The 26,294-nt window shown below is 41.9% G+C and overlaps 1 protein-coding gene across 16 annotated transcripts in view; it reads left to right on the top strand.

Annotated features, from left to right (window-relative positions):
• Nucleotides 1-12,566: 12,566 nt before the first annotated feature.
• Nucleotides 12,567-26,294, top strand: part of RABGAP1L (RAB GTPase activating protein 1 like) — a 460,914-nt gene continuing 447,186 nt past the window's right edge. For 10 of the 16 annotated variants that reach the window (XR_004961001.1, XR_004961003.1, XR_004961002.1 and 7 more), the window contains exon 1: nucleotides 12,674-12,691. The gene's annotated coding sequence lies outside the window, so the exon portion shown is untranslated. Of the gene's footprint in view, nucleotides 12,692-26,294 lie in introns of all 16 variants that reach the window. The other 6 variants (XR_004961000.1, XM_036273778.1, XM_036273780.1 and 3 more) reach the window with 2 other exon arrangements.

Below are 26,294 nucleotides of genomic sequence, written 5' to 3'. Positions count from 1 at the left end.
CATACTTTGTAGCTTTTATATAACTACTTGTCTCCTCTAGAAACATTAAAAACAAAAAAGAAAAAGATTTTTCTTGGGTAAATAATAGAGATGTAACAATGCTGTAGGATGAACAAAAGTTAGAAATTTTTTTTCAAAGTACAGGATTATGCTTATCATATAGCTGTAAAGTTTACAAGAGGCATAAACTACTGTGTGGCCAAATAATTTAGATAATATTACAGTAACCATCTGTTAATCTAATTAAGTCCAAAACTTAATTTTAAATAAAAGAAACCGCTATACATCAGACACATGATGGCCTTAGTTTTCTTTTCATTTTTTAATATTATTTTTATCCTCACCCAAGGATAAAATTTAAAAAAAATTTTTATCTTCAGATAGAGCGGGAGGGAGAAAGGGAGGGAGAGAGAGAGAGAGAAACATTGACGTGAGAGAGACACATCAAGTGGTTGCCACCCACACGACCCCAACCAGGACCTGGGACAAACTGCAACCAAGGTAGTTGTCCTTAGTGAGAACTGAACCTGGGACTCCCTGGTCTGTGGGCAGACGCTCTAACTGCTGAGCCAAACCGGCCAGGGCTGGCCTTAGTTTTCTTAAATAATATTAGCAAATTTAAAATAATTTGGATACTGTAATGGAAATGTGTTATTGTTTGGGCCACCTGAATGACTTCCCTGTATTTAGAGAATTCCTCACTCAAAAAATCTTGGTGGCAAGCAAAGGTGTTTCCTCTAATGAGAGTGGAAGATGTCAGATAATCTCTCCTTCCTTTGCCCCCAGGGTACAGGCCTGTAACCCAGGCTTTTCATTCAGACACCTGTGCTCTACCTTTGCCTCCTGGCCTTTCTCTCTCCGTCTCCTATTGGCAGTAGATGTTACTGCGTGCTATAGTTTCCAGCGCAGGAGTGGCCAGAGTCAAGTCAAGTGCGTTGTCTAGAGCTTGATGTCCATGGCACCAGATGTAAGGTGACAACCTTGTCACAATTTGCCTAGCATTTCCCCAGTTTTAGCAAGGAAAGCTCCCGATCCCTGGAAACCATTCAGTTGCAGGAAAACAAGGATGGTTGGTTACTCTAGCCATCTTCCTCATCAGATCAGTTCTGTGGGTGGTTTATCCCTGCTACTTAGGTTCAAGCCTATTTTTCAGCTCTCCCAGCATTTCTGTGAGCCACCCAATATCCCTTAAAATTTTTATGCAAGTGTAACCCAGTATCCTTTAAATCAAACTGTTCTGCTTAAATCAGCGAGAGTTGGTCTCTATTGCTGCTGCTACTTATAACTTTGACTGAAACAGACACCTTTGTGTGTAAGCAGTTTGGAAACCCGTGTTTTGCAATGACCCTACAAATCATATTGGTTTGATTCTGCTCATAGGGTTATTATGGACCCTACTTGATATTGGTGAAACCTTCTAATATTTTGAAAGATGCTGCAAAGCATCATCATGATTATCCTAACTGTATTTTTGAAATACTGAGATATTTTGATGGTTGAGACTATCATGAACCATTTCCCCATGATGATGAGATAAACAAACTTGGACAGAATGTAAATCACTTAAAAGAAAAGTTGCTGCCATGGCCAGTTTGGCTCAGTGGTTAGAGTGTCAGTCTGTAGAACAGAAAGTCCCGGGTTCGGTTCCCTCTAGGGGCACGTACCTCGGTCGCAGTTTGTCCCCGGCCCCAGTTGGGGTTGTGTGGGTGGCAACCAGTCGATGTGTCTCTCTCACATCCATGTTTCTTTCTCTCTCTTCCTCCCTCCTTCCCTCCCGTTCAATCTGAAGCAATGAATGCAAAAATGTCCTCAGGTGAGGATAAAAAAAAAAGTTGCTAACAGAAAATCATTGAATTTCCCCATCCCATCCCACCTCATCCCATCCCATCTCACCCCTCCTAAAATTTATGAATGCTTATTTCTCCAGATGAAGAATTTTAAAGTAAAAAAAATAAAAGGAAGTGGGACCTTATCCCCTCACCCTATTCATCTTCGGAGCACGTGTGAAAGTTCTTTGTTGTTTCTCCTGGTAGTTAGACATCCCTCCTGAACATATGCACCTGCCATTCAGCTTCACCTTCCTGACATCCTCGCACTTCTATACTTTCGTTTTTGTCCTTTGGAGAAAAAACCTTCAGTGAGGATACTCCTGTTCCTAAGATGGTTATTAAAATGTTATTACATAAATAGTATATCTTTATTAATGAAAAGAGGAAATACAAAAAGACAAATAGCAATAAGCATCCATAATTCTTCCACTGCTAACATTTTGTTATTCTTTTTTGTAAGCATTCATGTCTATAGCTATAGGATTTTTTTTTGTAATTTAGGGGCACACTATAACTACTATTTCAGAACCTGTTTTTTAGTTTTGTAAATTTCTTTCCATGTATATGCATAGAAAATATAACATTAAATGAGTCAGACTTTCATGTATATAGAGAAATCATAATACAGCATCAGTGGACTTTTAGACATTTTCAGCTTTTATAAACAATACTATTCAAATTATATACACAATACTGAAAGGTCTGCCGAAGGAGGAACACACCTGGGTTCAGGCAAGAGAACTTTACTGGGGAGTCACCTGCCGGGCTGACTCCTAAGGCGGGGTCAGCGCCGGTATCTCTAACAGGCAGGGTTATATAGGGGATTTATAGGTGAGGGGTGGGCAGCCCTTAGAGGGAGAGGACAATGTGATTTGGCTACTTGCATATGTATAACCACAAGGAAACCAAGGGGGGGTCTCCACTCCCAGGGTGATTCAACCTGGACAACTGGGGTAGTATTCTGGAACATCCTGTTTCTCAGAATATTGTACTCCTTATTTTAAATATAGATGTTTAGGAATTTATACTTTGTATAGGAGGAAGTCAAGCAGGTAATACCAAAATGCAATGATTCCAATTGTTTTTTTCTTTGGGTTGAAAATATTAGCTCTCTTTTTTAAAGACAAAAAATACACCTTTTGGTTTTGTCTTCTATTTGAAGAACATATAAACTAATCAGACAGATAGTTACGGTGCTGGTATTTGTCACAAGCTGGGAGTTTAGAGGAAGTCAACCATATCTCTGCAGCAGAATTTGCTGCCTATTTCCAAATTACTTTGCTGTTTCTTTCTTTCTTTTTTTTTTTGGTACCTGCCCCCAGTGGGAACTGAATCCGGGATTCTCTGATCCACAGGCCGACAACCGCTGAGCCAAACCGCCCAGGGCTACTTTGCTGTTTCTTGCTGTCTCTCCTATCTGCTGTTATCTCATAATCCATCATCACCCACTTCTAAAGCCTACCTGCTGGGCTGTTGCTAGAGGCTGTGAGTATCAGTCACACCAGAGAGAGGGGAGTGGGCAGGAAACTCTTCAGGGGATCTTGGTTGGCTTCTATATCTTAGCTCTATTTTTAATGCTCTGCAGTCAGTGTTGATGACATTAAACAATCGCTTCATCTCAGTTATCCTTTCTTTGGCTCATTCCTCTCACACCTTAGAGCCTTCTCCCAAGCTACACTTTTATGCCCAGAGTGACCATATGCTCTCTTTTTCTGGAAGGTCCCAATTTCAAATATTCTGTCCTGTTGCCAAATCAGATGTCAGACCATATGCTTTATATTTTCTTTGCAGAAACATGTTCACTTACCTATGTTTGGGTTCCCTGAACTCTGCTCATCAAAATTTCTATTGGTTTTGCTAGACAGTTTAGGAAAAATATTATTATTAATCCCAAATGTAGCTCAGATGCCAGATCAAAAAGAGAGTGTACGATTTTATCTAAATAAAATTCTAGAAAAGTGGCTACTTTGTGTTTGTTATTATCAGTTAGTATTCCTTTTGTTCTAATAAGGATTTTAAGTTTTAGAGCACAGTTTATTGGAAAACTGTGCTAATTTTCTCTTGGTTAAACATGTCTCATAAAACCTTGGCTATTTGGTCCTGGTGGGTGTGGGTGTGGCACAGGTCACAGGTTTGATTCCTTGTCACGGGCATGTACCTGGGTTGTAAGTTAGATCCTTGGTCCCTGCTCTCTCTCTCTCTCTCGCTGTTTCTCTTCCCCTCCTCCCCTCCCTTCCACTCTCTAAAAATCAATGGAAAAAATATCCTCGTGTGAGAATTAACAAAAAAATTAAAAGAAAAAAAAGCCTTGGCTATTTGAACCCTGAAGCTGTACCAGATGTAACAGAGGGTGTGTGGATATTTTCTGTAGAACCACTCCAGTGCAACAAGTCTGATTTTTCAGAGTGAAGTACCAGACCACCAAGCAACCTTTGCAGACACATTTCTACTAGTTAGATGGTTCTTAAAAACCACAAAGGTCAGAGAGTGGCAAGTGCAGCTGCCTTTGTGAAGAGTGTTTGTTCAAGGAAGCTGTTCTGTGCATCTCATACCCTACTCACTACAGAGAAGGAGGGGAGGGTGCTTGCTTTTCCACGCTGGCCCAGGGAGTGGGCATTGTTTTGTTTTTTTTAATCCTCACCCGAGGATATTTCCATTTATCTTCAGATAGAATGGGAGGGAAAGAGAGAGAGAGAAATGTCATGTGAGAGAGACACACTAATTGGCTGCCTCCTACACGACCCCGACCAGGGCTGGGCACCAAACTGCAACCAAGGTACGTGCCCTTGACTGGAACTGAACCCGAGACTCTTTGGTTCATGGGCCGACGTTTTACCCGCTGAGCCAAACCCAGGGCAGGAGTGTGTATCCTTACAGGATTATTCAGGAAGCTGTGATGGGAAGATGAGGTATAAGGGGCTGATGTCTGACTCCCCTGGCCCATGAAAACCTAGAGGGCCTGGCAGGCTCTTTGTTATTAGAGACCATATACCCAGTCAGCTCCCTCAGTCTGTCAGGACAAAGGAGGTGAAATGCCTCCTATAGGACAGGTGTGGGCCCCAAAGGGGAGAAAGAGGCAGTCCAAAGATCTTTTTGACTCCTGCCCATCAGAAAAGAACTGTATGATGTGGATATCCAAAAAAATCTGAGGCTCAGGGAGAAGTGGCAGCCAAAGGAATAGAATTCATGGCCCATGTCACAGGAGTTTTAGATGAGTTGTAGCTTGATTGGCACGCGAGCCTCAGAGGAGCACGCAGAAGTTCCCACGCGACAGAGTCAGCTTTAAACATCTGCAGTTCCAGAGAGTACAGTCATCTCTCACTGTAGCACCAGGCTTGCAAGTCCTTCCTGCTCCCTTTGATTCCCTTCCTGTGCTCCAACCAGAGACTCCAAAAACACAGCTACTGAGCAGGGAGGAAGTCAGCAGAAAAGGGAGAGGCAGCTGACCACTGGTTTTTTCTCCAAGGCTTTCTTTTCTAAATGTCAATTTGAGGCTGAACTTTGTGATTTAGGGTAATTGTAAGAATAAGTAGCAGAAAAGTCATGAAAGTTGCTGAAATTTACATCTTAGTGTTAGGGGGAAAAACTCACCCGTCTGAATTTATTTCCAAGAACAGCTATGTTTTGACAGTATCTCACAGCTCACACTAACTCACCGTAACGAACACACAGACTTTCCACTGTACAGTCAGTACAGCCTTTCAGAACTTGTAGGTCCAAGTCTTAGGAGGAAATAAGCGTTGCAAGCCCCAATTTTTTTTTTAATTTCTTTTTTTCTTTATTGATTTTTAGAGAGAGAGAGGAAGGGAGAGGGAGACAGAGACAGAAACATGGATGAGAGAGAACATCAACTGGCCTCCTCCTGCCTGCCCCGCACTGGGGATCTGGCCCACAACCCGGGCATGTGCCCTGACTGGGAATGGAATGGCGACCTCTTGGTGCAGGGTCAACGCTCAACCACTGAGCCACACCAGCTGGGCAGCAAGCCCAAATTTATAAAATAAAATAAAAATTGTAATTCCTATATTAGGTTCATTCACCAGTCACTAACACTAACATCCTGAAATAAATGAATGTAGACTATTCCAACTTGCCTTTTAGGAAAAGATAATCAAACCAAAACATATCTTTTAGCCACGGTGATTAAGATAAAATAGTGACTGAAATTCTCCTACAGCTTGCCTGTAGATATGCTGGATCCCGATAAAAAATGTCAATTTCATTTATTTTATTTTATTTATTTATTTATATATTTATTTATTTTTATCTTCACCCGAAGACATTTTGGATTTATCTTCAGATAGAGTGGGAGGGAGAGATGGGGGAAGAGAAAGAAACATCGATGTGAGAGACACATCGACTGGTTGCCACCCACACTACCCCAACTGGGGCCAGGGACGAACTGCAACTGAGGCACGTGCCCTTAGTGGGAACCGAACCCGGGACTCTCTGGTTTGCAGGCTGCCGCTCTACCCGCTGAGCCAAACTGGCCAGGGCAAGAATTTCAGTTTTAAAGGTTATTATGAAACTATTTTAATTCTCTATTCTAAAATCATGTGAATGAATTTAAAAGGAGCATGAACCTAAAATAAGGCTTAAGGGTTAGAGCATTGGTTAGAATTAGGTTCAGCTACAGTGAGTAAAACCCAAAATAATAAATAATAACAGACTAAATATACAAGGTTTTATTCTCTATCAAAAAAGTTTGGAAGTTGGTGTTTCAGGTGGGTTGGAGGTTCAGCAAAGTCAGCAGGGACCTAAACTCTTCCCAGGTCATCACCCCACCATTCTATGGTGCACTTTTGTACTCTGGGTCACGATGGTTGCTGGGTTCACCCATCATATCTATGTCCCAGGTAGTAAGAGGGAAGAAAGAAGAGCCCATTTTTACTCTTTGAAGAAAATGTCTATTAATTCTTTTTTGCCAGAATGCATGGGTGCAAGAGAGGCCAGGAATTATAGTTGTTCTAAGTGAATAAATTTGGATTCTGTTACTAAGGTGGAAAGAGAAAATGGATATTGAAGCAAGCATTTAGAAGTCATTGGTGGAGAGACTTACATACATTTCTTCTACTAAAATGGCCAGGTCGAAAACTGATTATTAATAAATTAGAATTATTGAAAAAGATCATTAATTGTACTGTAGATATTATTTTCTTTAAACGCTTGCTTTCTCTTTGTAGAGAACATTTTTGTCCCTTACAAGCAAAGAAAGACTAATTTAGGATAAATTATCAGGAAACTTAGCAATTTGTTATATTATTTAAGTCCACTGTTTCATTGAGAAGAAAAACAGCTCGATAATTTCTAAAATTTGTGAATGTATGAATTCATTCTATCATTTATACAATAAACATTTATTGAATATTTAGGTACCGTGGAGAAAAAGACATGATTTTTGTCTTCAAAGAGCTAAAATATAATGTAGATAGTCATGAGAAATTTTAAATGTAAGAAATTGTTATAGGTGCTATAAAAAAGTACGTACTAGGTGTTGTGGAGGCACAGAAGAGTGAGGTATTAATTCTGTCAAAAGAGATTGAAGGGCCCTGGCCGGTTTGGCTCAGTGGTTAGAGCGTCTGCCTGTAGACCGGAGAGTCATGGGTTCAGTTCTCACAAGGAGCATTTACCTTAGTTGCAGTTTGTCCCTGGCCCAGGTTGGGGTTGTGTGGGTGGCCACCAGTTGATATGCCTCTTTCACATCAAAGTTTCTCTTCCCTCTCTTCCCCCCTCTCTTCCTCCCGCTCTATCTGAAGATAAATGCAAAAAATGTCCTTGGGTGAGGTTAAAAAAAGAAAAAGAGATTGAAGGGTATATATCCAAAGTAAGACACAAAGTGATGGTGGAATTCAATTAAAAAGTATTATGCAATTTTAAGCATACCAAAAGGCATAGAGAATAACACAATGACTATCCATTTACTCACCATCTACCTTACGAAATAAGATATTTTGAATATATAACCACAGGATACACTTTTTAATAAAAATAATTCTAAGACCTAGATTTCACTATGAAGTTTGAAATTATTAGCAATGATATATATAGGTGTAAATATCATAAACTAATGGTCTTCCAAAGGGTAGTTATTGTCATCAAGTCAAAGAATTATGGAGTGGTAAGATTCTTTCTGAAAGTGGAGAAGTTTAGGAATCTTTTAATATATTCTAAAGCAATAGTGTTTGTCATTTAATCATTCTCAATGAATTACTTTGATGTTAGATTCTCAAAGAACTTAGACATAAATATTTTCTTTTTCTTTCAAATTTGCGGCTTTTTTAAAAAAAAATATGGTAAAGGGAAAAGGGACTACAGAATGTCTTGTGGGGAGGGAAGGGTGTTGGTGGAGAGGGCATGAATTTCTCTTGACTCAGAAGAGGAACGTGGTAATTTTCCTGGCTTTACCATGCAAGTATTTGTCATTTTCGAAGTTGTTTTTCTGCAATACACATGTAAGTAAGGAATATTTCTTATATGTCCAGAGTCTAAATTCTACACCTATGTCATATACTTCAGGGGAACCTGGGGTCACTACCAAAGCTATGGTTGGGTGCCTGGTGTAGAGAATGCATCAGGGAGCCAGAACTCCGTTAACTTGGCTGTTACCTATTCATTCCATTGGAAGTATATCCTTAGAAAAGTCAGATAATACACCTGGCCGGTGTAGCTCAATGGTTGAGAGTCGACCCATGTACCAAGAGTTTGCCGGTTCGATTCCTGGTCAGGGAACATGCCCAGGTTGGGGGCCAAATCCACAGTGGGGGACATGCAGGAGGCAGCCAATCAATGTTTCTCTCTCCCTTCCTCTCTCTCTCTAAACAATCAATTAAAAAAAAAAAAAAAAGAAAAGTCAGATAATATAACTACAACTTTTTCTTCTGTAACTATGCATGAAAAATTTAGCTTTGGCTGCAAGTAATAAGAAGCCAAATCAAACTTTCTTAAATAGATAAGAAAATGTATTGGCTTGGGGAACTTAGTAAATCCAGAGGAAGGGGTGGGTTTCAAGGTGGGTTTAAGCTCTTCCATCTTGGCTGCAGTAATTAACTATAGGACTCACACCCACCATCGCACCAGCCAGAGTACAAGAGGGAAAGGACATTTCTACTCCCAACAAACACAAGATCTGGCCTTCCTTGTGATTGGACCAATTCAGACCCGAGTTAGTGTCTACCCATGAATACAGAGTCAGGTAAGGACGAGTTTGGGCTATGTGTATCAGTGGGGCTTAACACGTGGATCTGGAGCTGGGTCTGTTCCCATTTGAATCATTTGCTTTGTTAACAAAAGAGAGGTTCTATGGAAAGTAACCCCACATGGTGAGCTGATCATAATAAATTCTCAACTGGGTAGTTACATGGCTCCAGGCCTGTAACTTCTTCTTCTTTTTTTTTTTTTAATTTGATTTATTTTTTTATCCTCACCCGAGGACATTTTTTCACTTTTTGTTCAGATAGAGTGGGAGGGAGAGAGAGAGAAACATCAACGTGAAAGGGACACATCGAGTGGCTGCCTCCCGCACTACCCAACCAGGGCTGGGGACACACTGCCACCAAGGTACGTGCCCTTAGCGGGAACCAAACCCGGGTCTCTCTGGACCACAGGTTGACGCTCTAACTGCTAAGCAAACCAGCCAGAGCCAGGCCTGCAACTTCTTTAGTGACAGGTTTTTAAGCAAGCCCTGTTCATTGTTCTTGTGCATCTAGGTTAACACACTTTTGAAATGCCAGAAGTAACACCCCTCAAACGTGTAACCACCTTCAAGAGAGCACATAAGTGTGACTGTCCTGTAATCCAATCCTGCCTTGCTTTCTCCCACTTTCATGGAATCTTCTTTACATTCCCTCCTTAATTTCAAATACATAAAAGAAACTGCAAAACTGTTATTCTCTGGAGCATCTGAGATCTTCCTGGCAATTGTGTTTGCCTCGAAGTTTTATAAAAATTCTTTACAGATTTGGACATTCTTATGTCGATGGCTGCTTCACAATTCAGAGGAGAAAGACATTCTGGGGAGTCAGCTAGTCATGCCCATTATAAAAGCACTATAATATTCCACCCCATTTAATACCATAATTTATTTAATAAACTTTTATTTTTTAGAGAGAGAGGAAGGGAGAGAGAGAAACATCCATGTGAGATACATCAATTGTCTGCCTCCTACATGCCCTGCAGTGGGGATTGAGCCCGCAATCTGGGCGTGTGTCCTGACCTGGAATTGAACGGGGACCTCTCAGGCCATGGGACGATACTCAATCCACTGGGCCGGGCAGAATACCATAATTTACACTCTTCCACTTTTGTTCAATGTTTAACTTGTTCCCAGTTTTGTTACATTATTACATTTTACATCAGGAGTTATAGGTCAACATGAGGGAAATAGGACAGTGTATGGCATAATGAGGAATGGAGAAAAGGGGGTGGGGGTGTGAGAAGAGAGTGTATGTTCTGTAGTTGATTGTCACCAGGTGAAAATGTAAGCCCACTCTTACTAAATCCTCCAGGTTTTAAAGAGAATCCCGGAATGCATGTGAAACTTTCTGACTTTTAACTATTGGCTTTGGCTAATTTTTTTGAAGTATGGTGCAGATGCTTAAAATATATTTGTGAGTTAGATCTGGACCTGGGCCACCAGTTTCTGTCATGTTATGAGTCATGCTAGAATATTTTGTAACACCTTCCCCCAAAGTGAGAACTTCAGTGCTTTCATGGACTGGGGCTGCTAGGTAGGAAATTTAACTAAAATATTTTTAATGCAAAGGAAGCCATAGTAGGGAGAGAAATGAGCAGCACACATTGTATGAGAATGTTTTGTTATTAATTCTTTGGCAGTACTTAAGAATTGTTTTCCTTGTGGTAAGGATCAAATCACCTTCACGGTCTCTTATCTAAGTTCTCCTGTGACTTGCCTGTTATCTAGGTTCTCTTGTGACATCTCTTATCTAGGTTCTATTGTGAGCAACAGTTCAGTTTTACAGAATGACCCTTGCTGATTAGAGGTGTGACATGTGGCCATGGGACAGAGTTTTTCTTTTCCTTGTAACAAGTTGGCACATGGATTGGTCCTGTACTAGTGACTTAGATGTTATGCTCCACTTCAATAGAAGAATTAAGCAGCCAATGGTAGCCATTATTATTGGTTTCACAGACACATGGAACTGAATTTGGGGAACACTATTTATTTTGGACTTACCACTTAAAATGTTTATTTTATTTTATTTTGGCCAAGTTTCTTACTGAGTGCAAATAATCACCACAGTATTGCCCTTTTTGTCAAAAAGCTTCTCTCTAGTTAGACGCTATCAGAAAGCAGAAACTACAGCTTTTTCCCCTGGTGACTTCCTCATGGTCAGTGCAAATTTACTGGTCCTTTATTCAGTAGAGGCTCAGTACCTACTTGCTGGCAGATTTAGTAATAGATACTGTCTCAGAAAATCAACAGATGATTTGTTATTCTAACCCTAACTTTATTAAATATCAAACTTCCAGCATTTGAGTCAGGCCCAGACCTAGGTATATTCCTGGGATACAGAGGTTAATAAAGGACCTCAGAGAGGGAGCTCCTCAGAGAGGAGAAACACACCTTAGTTGCCACACTCAGTGTGTCCTATAGACATTTAAATTAAGAAAACGGAAAAAGAAAAAGAACTTGAAAGAGAGGGTTTGTGGACAAAAGCCATATTTCTCAGGGTAGCTTTTGGATCTAGGTGGGCAAATGAGTGCAGGGGAATGAAGTGGGACAGAAGGGAGAATTTTAAATTAGTCACTGTAGAGCTCAGATCATTAGACACACATACTTAAACTTTGCTGCACTATATTCACTTGTTCCTGCGGTAACATTTGTGGGGTGCTTTCTATGAGTCGGCAGTATGTTAGACTTTGTGGAAAATACAAAAATGAATGAAGCAGGTTCTCGAGGATTCTCTAGGGGGATACAATATTGCATAGATTGGCCCAGATAAGTTTGAATATTAGGCGCCGCAACCTTAGAAACAAAGTGCTAAGGAAATCGGGAAAATTTACAGGTCATTTCTAGCTGCAAGATCCAGGAAGGAGAAGTCCACACAGTTCAAGGATCAATCAGTACAATATTTGTAGAGGAAAACGGTTTATTTTATCTCTACCTAGTTTGTACGCCCCATTTTATTACCCCGAAGGACAAAGAGGTGCAAATGAGGACACGTTTTCTTCTTATAAATACCAAGCAGTGCTTAGCGCTTTCCTGTCCAGTCCTGCAGGTTATTTCCCTCTTCAGTCTCCCCGAGTCCCACAGAGCCGACCCACAAGGGAGCGTCTCGTGAGCCCACGACGCCGTGCAAGAGGCACAGAAAAGAGCCCGTATGCTCTAAGGTGGCATCCCTGAGGACTCGGCATTGATGAAAAGTATGGAAACCAGGTTAACGAGCAACAAAACAATCGCCCCCAGCTTGGACTTCTCAGTACCGCTGCTAGTGCCGTCCCTCGGGGCGCTCCTGGGGCCCGTGAGCCCCTGTCGCCCTTTCCGCGGTCCCCCACGCGAACACCCCTGGCTCCGCGGCCCCTCACTCCCCCGCCCCAGCCCATCGGCGGCCAGGCCTGGCCGTGCGCGCCGCCGCCGCTCTCGGGAGCGCGCACGCCGCGCCGAGGGGCCTGGACGTGCGTGCCCCCGACGCCCCTCCCCCCGGCCCGCCCCTCCTTCGCCTCTTCCTGCCAGCGGCCGCCTCCCCTCCCTCTCCGCTCCCTCCGCCCTGCTCCCTCCGCCCTCTCGGGGCTCTGGCGGCCGCGGAGTGAACGGGACCGGCCCGGCCGCAGAGCGTGCGCGGCGGCTGGGACGCGGGCGCCTGACAGAGTTGTTATGGTCCTGCCCGCGACGACGTGAGGAGGTGAGGCGGCGGCGGCCTCCCGAGAGGCCGGCGGGCGGCCGGGAGCGGCGGGCCGGGCGGGGGTGTTGGCGCCGGGGCTGAGCCGGGGGAGGAGAGTCGAGGAGGGGGCCGGGCCGGGACGCGATGCGAGAGGACGGCGGGCGGAGGGCACCGGGCGCGTTCGGGGCTGTCGATCGCCGCCCGGACCCCCAGGTTCTCCCGGTGGCGGCTCCTGGCGGCCGGGGCGAGCGGGGTCGGCGCCCCTCACCTGGGGGCCGGTGGCCGGTGGCCGCTGGAGCGCTCGGCCCCGCTGTGCCCTCGGGACACGGCCGGGGTCGCAGCCGCAGCAGCTCCGCGTCCGGTGGGCAGGCTTTTTCTTGCCCGCACTCGGGCTTCTGTTGGTGACCGGGTCTCGCCCTCGCACTGCCCGGTGCCCGCCGGGCACTCCGCTGGCGCGCGCGGAAGATGCTTGTGGTTTTGCAGCGAGGGGTGGGCTGCGCCCCGGGCAGCTCTCTGCCTGCGGGGACTGCCCCGGGCGAGTCCACCGCCGGGCCGTGACCGCCCCCGGGTCGTGTGCTGAGCCCTGGTCGTCGACGGAGGCAAAGTTTCTGAGCCGGGCTGGTACTTCGCCCTGGTCGCCAACGGCGCAGGGCTGGGCGGCAGTGCGTCAGCATGTGGACAGGGGCCGCCGGCCAGGCGGGCGGCCGGTGCCAGGGGCTGGACGAGGGCAGTGGGTCCGGGTGCTTTTCATGCCGCTCCTGCCGCTCGGGCAGGCCTGTCTTACAAAACGTACCCAAATGTAGGTAAGGGGGGCAGAATTGAGGGTGTCATGAAAGTGAAGGGAACCGCCAAGCTCATGAACACTGATGGTAGGGAGAACTTTTGCTTGCTTGACACATTTCAGCGCTGACTGTTTAGAAACTGATTTCGAGGCATGGGATTACATTTTTAAAAAAATCCTCACCTGAGGATATGTTTATTAACTTTTAGAGAGGGACAGAGAGAGAGAGAGAGAGAGAGAGAACCATCGATGAGAGAGAGAAACTTGGATCAGTTGCCTCCTGCACACACTGGAAGGATGAAACCTAACCAGAAATCGAATCCACAACCTTTTTTTTTTTTTTTTTTTTTGGTGTAGGGGTGGGCACTCCAACCAACAGCCATCCGGGCAGGGCAAGGTCTGCTTTTTTAATACATTTATTTTTTTTTTTATCCTCACCCGAGGATATTTTCCCATTTTTGTACAGACAGAGTGGGAGGGAGAGAGAGGAAGGGAGAGAGAGTGAGAAACATCGACGCGAAGGGACACATCAAGTGGCTGCCACCCGCACGACCAACCAGGGCCAGGGACAAACTGCAACCAAGGTACATGCCCTTAGCGGGAACCGAACCCGGGTCTCTGCGGACCGCAGGCCGCCGCTCTAACCGCTGAGCCAAAATGGCCAGGGCTTAAAATGTTATCTCTTTTTTTTTTTTTTATCCTCACCCGAGGACATTTTTCCATTTTTTGTTCAGGTAGAGTGGGGGGGAGAGAGAGGAACAGAGAGAGAGAGAGAAACATCAATGCGAAAGGGACACATCGAGTGGCTGCCACCCGCGCAACCGACCAGGGCCGGGGACAAACTGCAACCGAGGTACATGCCCTTATCGGGAACCGAACCCGGGTCTCTCAGGACCGCAGGCCGACGCTCTAACCGCTGAGTCAAACTGGCCAGGGCTGCTTTTTTAATACATTTAAATTTCCTGGTACATGGTGGGAGGAGGTACGTGGTTGCTTGTTACAATTCTGAAAACACGATTTCATGAAAATCTTCTGACTTTTCCCATACTCTTGTTTATATTTGGTTTCTGCGGCACTTCTGTAGATGCCCAATACAGTGACATCAGAAGATACAAACATGAAGTGTGCTTGTGGTCAACTTGGGAGTGGATTTATTTTGTTCATAGGAAATACTAGTCCACGGGAAATATTGGTCCACAGACTGCTAGCCCTGGAGAACTGGCCTTGATTTATTATCTCAGTAGTGAGTCTCATGTGAAACTGATGATGAAATTGCAAAGGGGAGAGGAAAAGATGAATTTCATGTATACATTATCATCAAATTATATTAAACGCTCACCTCCTTGGGTAGTGAGTTGTGACTCTTGAATTAGGCTGTTGTCTGAATTAATTCTGTTCAAAATGTGCTCTTATATTATGTATTAATAAGTCATTTGGGGAGAATTGGATGTTGTTGGGCAGTGGTTATATGTGAACATGTTGTATAGCCTACTTTGTATTCTAGAAAGCTGAAAACAGGTAGTATGTCCCAGTACTACTGGGACATGTAGTGAATATACCAACCAACCTAAAAAGATATGACTCTACATGTATGAAGTTTTTGGGGGCCTAAATTATTTAATGATAACTTTTATATATAATAGTTGATGATAGTCTGAGAATTTTTATTCCTGTGCTACTTGTTTCATGATTCATACCATTTTTCTTTTCACTCTAATAGTTATTATGTTATTTATTTATTTATTTATTTATTTATTTATTTATTCTCACCCAAGGGCATTTTTTGCATTTATCTTCAGATAGAGCCGGAGGGAGAGAGAGAGGAAGAGAGACGAAGAGAGAGAGAGAGAAACTTCGACGTGAGATACATCAAATGGTTGCCACCCACACGATCCCAATCCGGGCAGGGACAAACTGCAATCCAGGTACATGCCCTTAGCAGGAATCCACCCTGGGACTCTGGGCCCCGGCTCCAATGCTCCAACCGCTGAGCCAAACTGGCCAGCCCATGAAGTTTTTTATTTGAATGACAGGATTTTTTTTTTAATTTTTTTTTTATCCTCACCCGAGGACATTTTTCGATATTTTGTTCAGATAGAGTGGGAGGGAGAGAGAGGAACAGAGAGAGAGAGAAACATCGACGTGAAAGGGACACATTGAGTGACTGCCACCTACACAACCCAACCAGGGCCGGGGCCAGGGCCAAACTGCAACCGAGGTATGTGCCCTTAGCGGGAACCGAACCCGGGTCTCTCCAGACCGCAGACTGACACTCTTAACCGCTGAGCCAAACCGGCCAGGGTGAATGACAGGATTGTTAAAAAGGAGTTTTCATGTGTATCAGCTCACTGATTCTAAATTTACAACTTCTAAAAACTTGTACTTAAAATTTCTTTCGTCTTAACGCATACTAAATCTCTTTAATTCTTTTTTCTTTTTTAAACGATATATGCCTTTATTTTTTATTTTTTATTGTTAATCCTCACCCAAGGATATTTTTACATAGATTTTTAAACAGAGTGGAAGGGAGGGAGGGGGAGAGAGAGAGAGAGAGAGAGAGAGAGACATTGATGTGAGAGAGACACATTTATTGATTACCTCCTGCATGACCCTGACCAGGGCCTACAACCCAGGTATGTGCCCTTGACCGGGAAACTGAGACCCTTCAGTCCACAGGCCGATGCTCCAACCACTGAGCCAAATTGGCCAGGGCCTAAATCTGTTTAATTCTTGTATATTTGTTTGAACTCAGATGATAGAGCATTGAAGCTGAAAGTGTTTTTATCCATTCTTTGGAGTAGTCAAAAGAAGGAATTCTGTTGTGCCAAGTAAAAATATTATGAGTGGGAGATAGCCAGGCTGCTAGAGATGAACTTTGAAGAGAGTGGTAGCAAAACTTTCTTGTATTGAGGGTCTGCATTCCAGCCTACCATTGTCTTGGGGATGATTATGGCTGGATAGAGGATAAAGTAAATACATAGACTATGGGATTCCCAGGCTCAGAGTTTTGTGCTAGGTCCTACATATTTTAATGAGTTGCTACATGTGTATAGCTCATTCCTTATATAAATAGATCAGCCACTGGGTCTGAGGATGAAGCAGCCCAAGCCTATTTCAGCCCCTGGTACTGCAAAGACATCAGGAATTTCTTAGGGAGATAGTTTTATGAGCATTTGCCACCATGGAGAATGGAGGCGAAAAATACTCAATTTTTAAGGAGAGATTTAATGTCCTGAGCATACTTGATTTGACTCTTGGCTTTTGTAAATGGGGAGTAATTTTCACTTACGGTCAGTGGATCCTAATAAAAAAGAGTTAATGGAATTAGGCAGAACTTGTATCTTGACATTCTCCTTTTCATACTGCACTTACTTTCCATAATATACTCATTTAGCAGATAGGATGCCATAATTGTTTGAACATAGTAAATTTTTGCTCATGCTGACTCCTTTTTGACATTTTGGGGGGATTTTTTGGTGTAATTTTTGGGGATTTTCCTGGGAAACTTCTAGGCATATATTCAGTTGATTTGGAGTTAGATTTGGGCTAAGATTATTAGTATATTTAAAATTATGAACCTTTTTGTTTTCTAAATAGCCTTAAAAATAGAAAACACAATTCTTTATAAACACTCATGAAAAATCTGCTTACAGATTGTGTTGTGATAGACATAGTACAGCCAAAAATATATTCAAGAAACTTCCCCTCTCTTTGCCCATTTTGGTAAGCTTAAATAAGAAGTAAGAAAATAACTCTTTTTTTTGAATAAAAGCCTGATTTTCCTAAAATATGAAGTCTAACAACTGTTTGCTGTGGTATTTTTCCTCTTGCCTATTCTAAATTCAATAAGTACTACATGTCTGTAGACCATGACAAAAACTTAATTCCAGTAGGGAATGTCTCATTGAGGGATGTAAGTTTATGCTGGGGAATTTGGCTGGGAAATGTCAGTTATGGAAACTTAATTTTTTTTACAGTACTGGTGTTCTCTGTACTGAGGTTCTCAGAGGGGTGTGGGCGTGGCACAAATATCACAATACTTGGATTTTTTTTTTCATACTATAGGTTTTCTTTTCCTTTCCTCCTCTCCCCAACCCTTTGCTAAATGAACCTTTGCTCCTTTGCATTTATCTTCTGATAGAGTAAGAGGGAAAGAGGAAGAGAGAGAAACATCAATGTGAGAGAGACACATTGAGTGGTTGCCACCCACATGACCCCAACCAGGGCTGGGGACAAACTGCAACCCAGGTATGTGCCCTTAGCGGGAACCGAACCGGGGCCTCTCTGGTCTGCGGGCTGATGCTCTAACCGCTGAGCCACACCTGCCAGGGCTGCTGGTACTTCTTAAGCCAAATTTCCACTACCTGTAATTTGCCTCTGGTGATATCTATAGGCGTCTCTGTTGCTCTCATTTTTTCAGGGAAAATACAAATTGTGGTGGTGAAGAGACTACATATGTAACCAAGAGTAAGATTTATTGCATTATGTAGTACACGTGGAAGAGACTAGGCAGTTGTTTAGCTGAATATTTATTAAATTGTTTTGACTGTGACTTACAGTAAGAAATACATATACCCTGATTCAGCACATGCATATGAAGTTAAGAAAAGTTTGGCAAAACCATACTTATCTTTTCAGGACCTTGCTAGAGCTGGCTCATCATCCAGGTATGCAAGACAATTATGCTTTTATTTTCCCACTTAGCTACATGGTCAGTGAAATTGACCATGGCGACAGTCTTGACATCAGGGGAATCAGCAAATGGTACAATTCAGGGCTTTCCCCACTCTGGATAGCCATTGTTAAATATTTATAGCATTCCACTGCCTACAACACACTTTGATATTTTCTTTTTAATTTTATTAAAAAAGGAAAAAGCTGGGTTTTGATCCCCAGATTGGTTTTACAGCCAACTGATGTAACAGCTTACAGTGGTTTAGTCTACCTCTTCACTTTGCATATATACATACTAAAAGACTGAAGTTTAAGGTCATACAGCTGGTTATTAGCAAAGCCAGGTCTCTGGACTCCTAATCTGGAGTTGTTTCTAGTGGACTTTTTTCTTAATCCTCGCCTGTCATGTAGCTCATTTGCAGGGCCTCATATGTGCAAGACATTGTGTTAAACACTTTGAATAGAAATGAAAAAGGCATGAACCTGGACCCTGAGGCCTTTGTGCTCATGTTGGGTATTTTTCTTTTTTTAATCCTCACCTGAGGACATTTTTCCATTTTTTTATTCAGATAGAGCGGGAGGGAGAGAGAGAAACATCGATGTGAAAGGGACACATCGTGTGGCTGACACCCACATGACCCAACCAGGGCTGGGGACAAACTGCAACTGAGGTACATGCCCTTAGCGGGAACCGAACCCTGGTCTCTCTGGACCGCAGGCCGACACTCTGACTGCTGAGCCAAACTGGCCCGGGCTCATGTTGGGTATTAAATATGGAAGCAAAGATAACAAAAGGCAGAAAGTAATGTGTGATAAAGAAATATAGATATAAGGTACTACAAGAGCTTAGAGAGAGGAGGGAGTGATTACATTTAGTTGAAGGACACGGGAAAGGTGACTTTTAAACCAAGCTTTGAAGAATCGGTAGGATTTGGACATGTTGAAATAAGACAAATAGTATAGAGAAAACGGCCTTTCTGGCATAGAGGGAAAGAGCTAGGCAAGAAAGAGTCAGCACCAGATGGTGAAGAGCCTTGAATGCCAGTGTTCCTTTCTGCTTTTCAGTTTATCATTCATTTTTGTTTCTGGAGTCATCCAGTACTACTACTACTACTTTTTAAAAATTAAAAAAAAATTTTTTTTTTTTTTTTTTTTGATTTGAGGAAGAGAGAAGGAGAGAGAGATAGAAACATCGATGAGAGAGAACATTGAGTGGCCATCTCCTGCATGCCCCCCCACTGGGGATTTGGCTCACAACCTGGGCATGTGCCTTGACCGGGAATCGAACTGGTGACTTCTTGGTGCATGGATTGATGGTAAACCACTGAGCCACACCGGTTGGGCAGGGTCCTTAACATTAAATAAACTTTGTGTGCTGTGCTCCTGAGGTAGGGTGTGACCCAGAGAGCATTTAGGTATCTATCCTTAGAGTAACGGCTAAAGGGAAAAGTATGTGTTGGGGAAACAACCTGAAGTTTACAAGTCATAAAATTGTTTCAAAGGGAAAAAGATTTTCTTTGTGAGGAGATTGACTTGCACATATTTTAGAGAGCATCAAATTGGCTGCCGCAGAGCGGGAGGCCGTCTAAAACGTGCTTTCTAAATGACTGGGTCTTAGTTTGGAGGCAGGTCTGGTTCAAACAGGAAGGCAGTTTATACAGATCCACAGCTGAGCTGACTGGCTTTCAGAATTTAGGACAGCAGGGCCGGGTATTTCACACCACAGCCAGCTGTGAGGGATTGATAGATTTTTTTTTCCCTCAAAGAAGTTCCTTGGATTTCAGCATTTATGTGTGTGGCAGCCTGTGTGACGGAGGATGTTTTGAAGTCCTGGATGGAGCTTGCCTTGTTCCACAGCAGAATTAGAGGCCTAGACATGAAGATAAATGGCAGCAAGTGTGTCTGTTAATCAAATTGAGGCGCTTGTGGCAGTTCTCAAGGTTTTCTGTCTGCTGGTGATTTCACACTTACTGCTTCGAATTAAAATGATGCCCAATTTGAAGAAGCTTTACTTCTCTTTGACCCACTAGTTCTGTAAAGGTAAAAGCCCTTTTAGACAGTTGCCCAGGTAACAACACATACAGAGACTGTTGGAAGTGTGTGGAAAATTTTGGTAATCTTGGTAATGAAGTTGCTATAGTAAATAGCTACTTGGTTGGTTTAAAAAAAAAGTGCTAGGTGACTTTTGGATGGTTGACAAAGAATTTTCAGACTGAACTTTGGTTCTATAATGAGTATGAATTGTGTGTTGGCCATACTAAGTTCCTCATTTATTTAAGCTTCTGGTACATAAAGTATATATATTGTCCTGTCGTTTTAGGAGGTTTTAGCAGTTTCATTTGAACTGCTCCATGAGATAGCACACCCCAAGTAGCATGATAAAGTTCAGATGCAGCATGCCTGATACCTCACACCAGTTGAATGGACTAGCTAATCATATCAGTACAGTCTTTTTTATTGTGTATGTGTTTGTTTTTTGAGATGTTTTAGGCTTTACAAATTGAGTTTATTAGAATCCTTCCAAATTTTCTACCATCATTTTTTTTTTGTGGTACAAAATGCGATGTTGATGTCTTTAACTTAAACTATGCAAACAATTTCTAAAGATATATGCATACAGATAGATGTGTATATTTGTACATGTTCACTCACACAGACACAAACACCCCACCCTTTAGTTTTTGGAATTTGTGGTGAAAATACAGTCTACCTGGCAAATGGTTAAAAACAAATGTCTAGTTCTTGGAAGACTGTCATGTGAAATAGTCACAAATATGAAAGTAATGTAAACCTAAAGGGATTTTCTGTATGCCAAACCTCCCAGAAAGGGACACATTTTAAAAGGCAAGTGTAGAATTCATGTACCACTGAAGGAGTTTTCAGCCTCTCCCCTACCCCAAGTATACACTCATATTCTGCCCTCATTATTAGTAGTAATCAAAATTGCAGGACTTTAAAATCAAACTTCTACTACAGAGAATACAAATAACAAACACTATTTTTAGAAAAAAAAAATACAAACCATGCCCGGCTGGTGTGGCTCAGTGGTTGAGCGTTGACCCATGCACCAAGAGGTTGCCGGTTTGATTCCCAGTCAGGGCACATGCCCAGGTTGTGGGCCAAATCCCCAGTGGGGGGCATGCAGGAGGCAGCCAGTCGATATTCTCTCTCTCATTGATGTTTCTCTCCCTCTCCCTTCCTCTCTCTAAAAATCAATAAAAGAAAAAAACATTAAAAAAAAAAACAACAAACCTGTGGTTTTCAGTTTTGAAGGTTTAAGAGACATACAACACTAGTTTTGATAGACCATATAGAGTACAGTATTCAGTGCTTCAAGATATATTTGTCATTTTGAGGCCCTCTGCTAAGAGCATTTTGTAAATGCAAATGGTTGTTAGAGTGGTAATTAGGTATTTCCTCGAGTAGTTTGTTTCTCTGTAGTAAATTTATCTTGGTATGACACTTTGAATAGATTATACTTATTGAAAAAGCCAGCTATGCCCTGGCCGGTTTGGCTCAGCGGTTAGAGCGTCGGCCAGCGGTCCTGAGAGACCCGGGTTCGGTTCCCGCTAAGGGCATGTACCTCGGTTGCAGTTTGTCCCCGGCCCTGGTCGGTTGTGCGGGTGGCAGCCACTCGATGTGTTCCTTCACATCGATGTTTCTCTTTCTCTCTCTGTTCCTCTCTCTCCCTCCCACCTACCTGAACAAAAAATGGAAAAATGTCCTCGGGTGAGGATAAAAAAAAAAAAAGAAAAAACCAGCCATTAAAGGGAGCCTTTACATATACTGGCAACAATATGATTTCTTAGGTTATTTTACAGTAATTTCAGCAGCTATTTGCCATCATATCTCATTCAGTTATTGTTCTAGTTCCACAAATCTCTTTTGTCTTGAACTGTATTCTTTCATTTTATTTATTTATTTAAAAACATTTTTTTAAATTGATTTTTAGAGCGAGATTCTGAAGGGAGAGGGAGAGAGAGATAGAAACATTGATTGGCCACTTCCTGCATGCCCCCCACTGGGAACTGGGCCCACAACCTGGGCATGTGCCCTGACCAGGAATTGAACTGGTGACCTCTTGGTGCAGGGGTTGATGCTCAACCACTGAGCCACACCAGGCAGGTCATATTCTTTCATTTTAAATCTTCGTCTCATATTTGTCCTGCTATTAATGGCCATGTTTGGACTAATGTTTTGATTTGCTTTTATCCTGGTATTTTTGTGTTACAAAGATATATGCCTATCAAGTAGTACTGAACAGTAATGTCTTCTTTCTTCCATCCATTTTTTCCTCCTCAGTAGTCTAGAATTGACTCTAACACTAGCGCAGCTTCCTGGTACTTAATGGGAAAATGAAGTTAAGTATTATTATTCAAATTCTAGAACCAGTTATTTGCCCATACTGTAAAATTTTTATGCAAGAGCTATGCAGCTTCATTTTTCACTAATGAGTCTTGGCCTCTAGGGTTTTTTTTTTTTTTGTCTTTTTAAATTCTGACTTGAATTTTATATTTCTTGTTAACATTGTCAAACCTGTTGCACTTGGTTTCACAAACAATGAAATAGCAATCTCTACCATTTGAAGATATCAGATAGCTTTTATTTATTTTTTATTTTTAATTTAAAAAAATTTTTATTTTATTTTTAATTTTATTTTTGTTACAGATGTTTCTCCTTTTTTACCCCATTGACACCCTCCTCCCCATCCCCCCCACCCCATCCCCGGCTTTGTTGTCCATGTCCATTGGTTATGCGTACATGCATATAAATTCTGTGGTTTATCTCCCCCCCACTCTGGGGATAGTCAGTCTGTACCCCACTTCCACGTCTCTGGGACTACCCCATTCCTCAGACTGTTATGTTCATTATATTCCACAAATAAGTGAGATCATATGATATTTGTCTTTCTCATCGCTTCTCGGCCTTTTGGCTAAGATCAAGTGTGATATTTGTCTTTCTCTCTTTGGCTTGTTTTGCTTAGGATGACACTTTCCAGGTCCCACCGTGTCTTCTCAAAGGATAAGAGATCTTTCTTCTTACAGCTGCATAGTACTCCATTGTGTATATGTACCACTGCTTTTTTATCCATTCGTCTACTGATGGACTCTTGGGCTGTTTCCAGATCTTAGCTATTGTAAATAGTGCTGCTATGAACATGGGGGTACATATATTCTTTCTGATTGGTGTTTCAGGCTTCTTAGTGTATATTCCTAGAAGTGGGATCACTGGGTCAAATGGAAGTTCAATTTTTAGTTTTTTGAGGTAGCACCATATTGTTTTCCATAGTGGCTGCATCAGTCTGCATTCCCGCCAGCAATGTACTAGAGTCCCCTTTTCTCCACATGTTCATAACTTTTTAATAAACCTTTGATTTAGTAACTTCATTTCTGAGACTGTCCAGAAGAAATAACTGTAGAAAAAAATGGAGAGATAAAAAACAGGTCTATGCAGTAGAATACTCAGAGCATTTTATAGTAGCAGCATATTGGAAGCAACTTACATTTCCAACAATAGGAGACTTTGTTATGATACATCTATTCTGAGAACCATTATGTAACATGAAAATAATCAGAAAGACTATATTAGCATAAACATACCTGTATATTTAAGGAAGGGTGAATATAACCATTTAAAGTATATAAGAAAAAGATGAGGAATGCACTAAAATGCTGATATATTAGTGTGATAGGATTATGAAATTTTATTTTTCTAAATTTGACTAATTTTTATAATGAAAAATGCATAAATCAGATTTTACTACTTGTGATTCTTTTTTAGTATAATCGTGGTTGCCAGGTTTAGCCAATTAAAATACACACAATATTTGGAACATACTTATACTAAAAATTGTCTAAAATTCAAATTTAAACTGGATGTCCTGTGTTTTGTCTGACAACTCTAATTGTGACACATTTGTTTATAGTTGAATGTGATTGAGAAATGTTGAGACACTCTGCTTCTCAAATAATTCTAACTATTGTTTTTAATTCAGTTAACTTAAAAAAAGCTAGGATTATTTCACTGGGAGAATTACTCCTATGGTCTAGTTTTATTTCAGGACTAATATCTAGGTGATGCTTAAAGGAAATATTCTTCAGTGTTTAGCAAGAGTAATTTAGAACTCTTTTTGCTTAACGAAAGTGGTAATATTGGATGCTGCCTGCTTACATTAGGTAGCATGATTTGTTAAGCTACCAGTCTTAAAACAAGTGGCATTTCTGCAGTGAAATATCTTTATACTGCATCTGGAAAGGTGCTTTACCTACAGCAGACATTTAGTAGAGTGTTTGAGAGGTCAAGGGAACTGGAATAGTGGGGAAAGGGGAAATAGGACTGTAACTACTCTCCTTTCAAAACTGGAACTTTTTGTAAGCTTCATATTTGAAGTGAAAATAAAATGACATTTGTAAGAAATTCCAGCAACTTTCTGTGTCTTAAAGGGAAAATAATCTTCCCGCAGAATAAAATGTCATGACTTTTTGGTTTGAAAAATATAATATCAAATTTGGGATCCAACTGAAGATGAGTCATGTGAAGGTGAAGATCAGTTTAGTAGTCATTGTTGATGGAGTTAACGTATTCATTCGAGGCCTTTGATGTACTAGGCACCATAGAGATGTTGCCCTCATGGAGTTAATAGCTTAGTGGGGGTATAGGCAAGTACAGTGCCTGTGATAAGTACAGTGATAGGGCCATGTGGTAGCTTAGAGGAGAGGCACCTTATTCAGAAGTGAGATGATGTCTAAGCTGAGAAGGAGGAGGAGTTGTTAGCCAGGGAAAGTGATGTGGGAGTGCTGGAGCATGAGAGCAGATATGAAGGCCCGAGATAGGGAAGAACAGCAAATTTGAAGAAAGAAAAAAGGAAGTTTAGTATGGATTGAACAGCAGGTAGTCACAAATGAGGCTGTAAAGATAAGCAGGGGCCAGGTAATGCTGGATCTTAGAGATCATTTAAGAATTTTGGGCTCTGTCCTAAGAATAATGTGACATCAGATTTTTGTTCTAGGGAGGTTATTTTGGCCAACGCGGAGCCCAGCTAGTGTGGCTCAGTGGATTGAGATTCGTGCCATGGACTGAGAGGTCCCTGTTGGATTACTGGTCAGGGCACATGCCTGGGTTGCGGGCTCGATCCCCAGTAGGGGGCATACAGGTGGTGGCCGATTGATGTTTCTATCCCTCTCTCTCTGGAAAAAAAAAAAAAAAAGTAAGGCTGGAGTCAGGAAGACCACTTAGACAACTCTTACAATAATCCAGGTAAATGAACTAGGGTAAAAGTAGTGAAGGTGGAGAGGAGTGGATAGATTTATTTAAGAAGTTTTTGTGAGCCTGGCCAGTGTGGCCCAGTGGTTGACCCATGCACCAAGAGGTTGCCGGTTCAATCCCAGTCAGGGCACATGCCCAGGTTGTGGGCCTGATCCCCTGTGGCAGGGGGAAGAGGGGGCACACAGAAGATGGCCAGTCAGTATTCTCTCTCATCGATGTTTCTCTCTCCCTCTCTAAAATCAATAAAGAAAAAATAAGTTTTGTGAATTAATAGCAATAGGACTTTGTGATATATTAGACTTAGGGGTGACAGAAGGAGTCACTGATTTTTGGGCAGCTTTACCTTTGAGGGATTACAGGAGGAACAGAGTTTTGGGAGAAGAAAACAAGAGTTCAAGGTTTGATGTCTATAAGTGAAACATTGTAGATACAGTCTGTAGGCAATTTGACATATGGTTATAAAATTGAAAGTTGGGAGAGATGTCTGGGTTTAAATTGTGCTATTTGAGACTGAATAGAGTAGAAGAGGCCCAGGATAGGAACTCCCTTTTGGAGATCAAGAGAAATTTGTCTAAAAAAACTTTCTAAAAATTTACATATTTATATATTTTTCTTCTGTTTATTTAGTTTTGCTACATTTCTTTCCTGTATTGGATTATAAGTAGGACCATGCTTCTTGACCTCCCTATGTATAGATACAGTATTCACTCAACAAATATTCATTGAATGAATAATTACAGTTTTTTTTTCTATTATTGTATTTCTTTTGCTCCTCATTTAAGTCTTTTTAATGTGGGCATTCATTTTTGGAATCTGTTTTGTACTGTATGATCAGTTTTTCTCTTTAAATTAGTATACTATAGGTATGTTTTCTTTTAACTTTTTATTATGGAAAATTTGAAA

The sequence above is a fragment of the Molossus molossus genome, unplaced genomic scaffold (assembly GCF_014108415.1).
Source record: "Molossus molossus isolate mMolMol1 unplaced genomic scaffold, mMolMol1.p scaffold_m16_p_20, whole genome shotgun sequence".
NCBI classification, from domain to species: domain Eukaryota; kingdom Metazoa; phylum Chordata; class Mammalia; order Chiroptera; family Molossidae; genus Molossus; species Molossus molossus.
The sequence above is the reverse complement of the archived record's forward strand: the minus strand, read 5'-3'. Positions and strand labels throughout refer to the sequence as shown.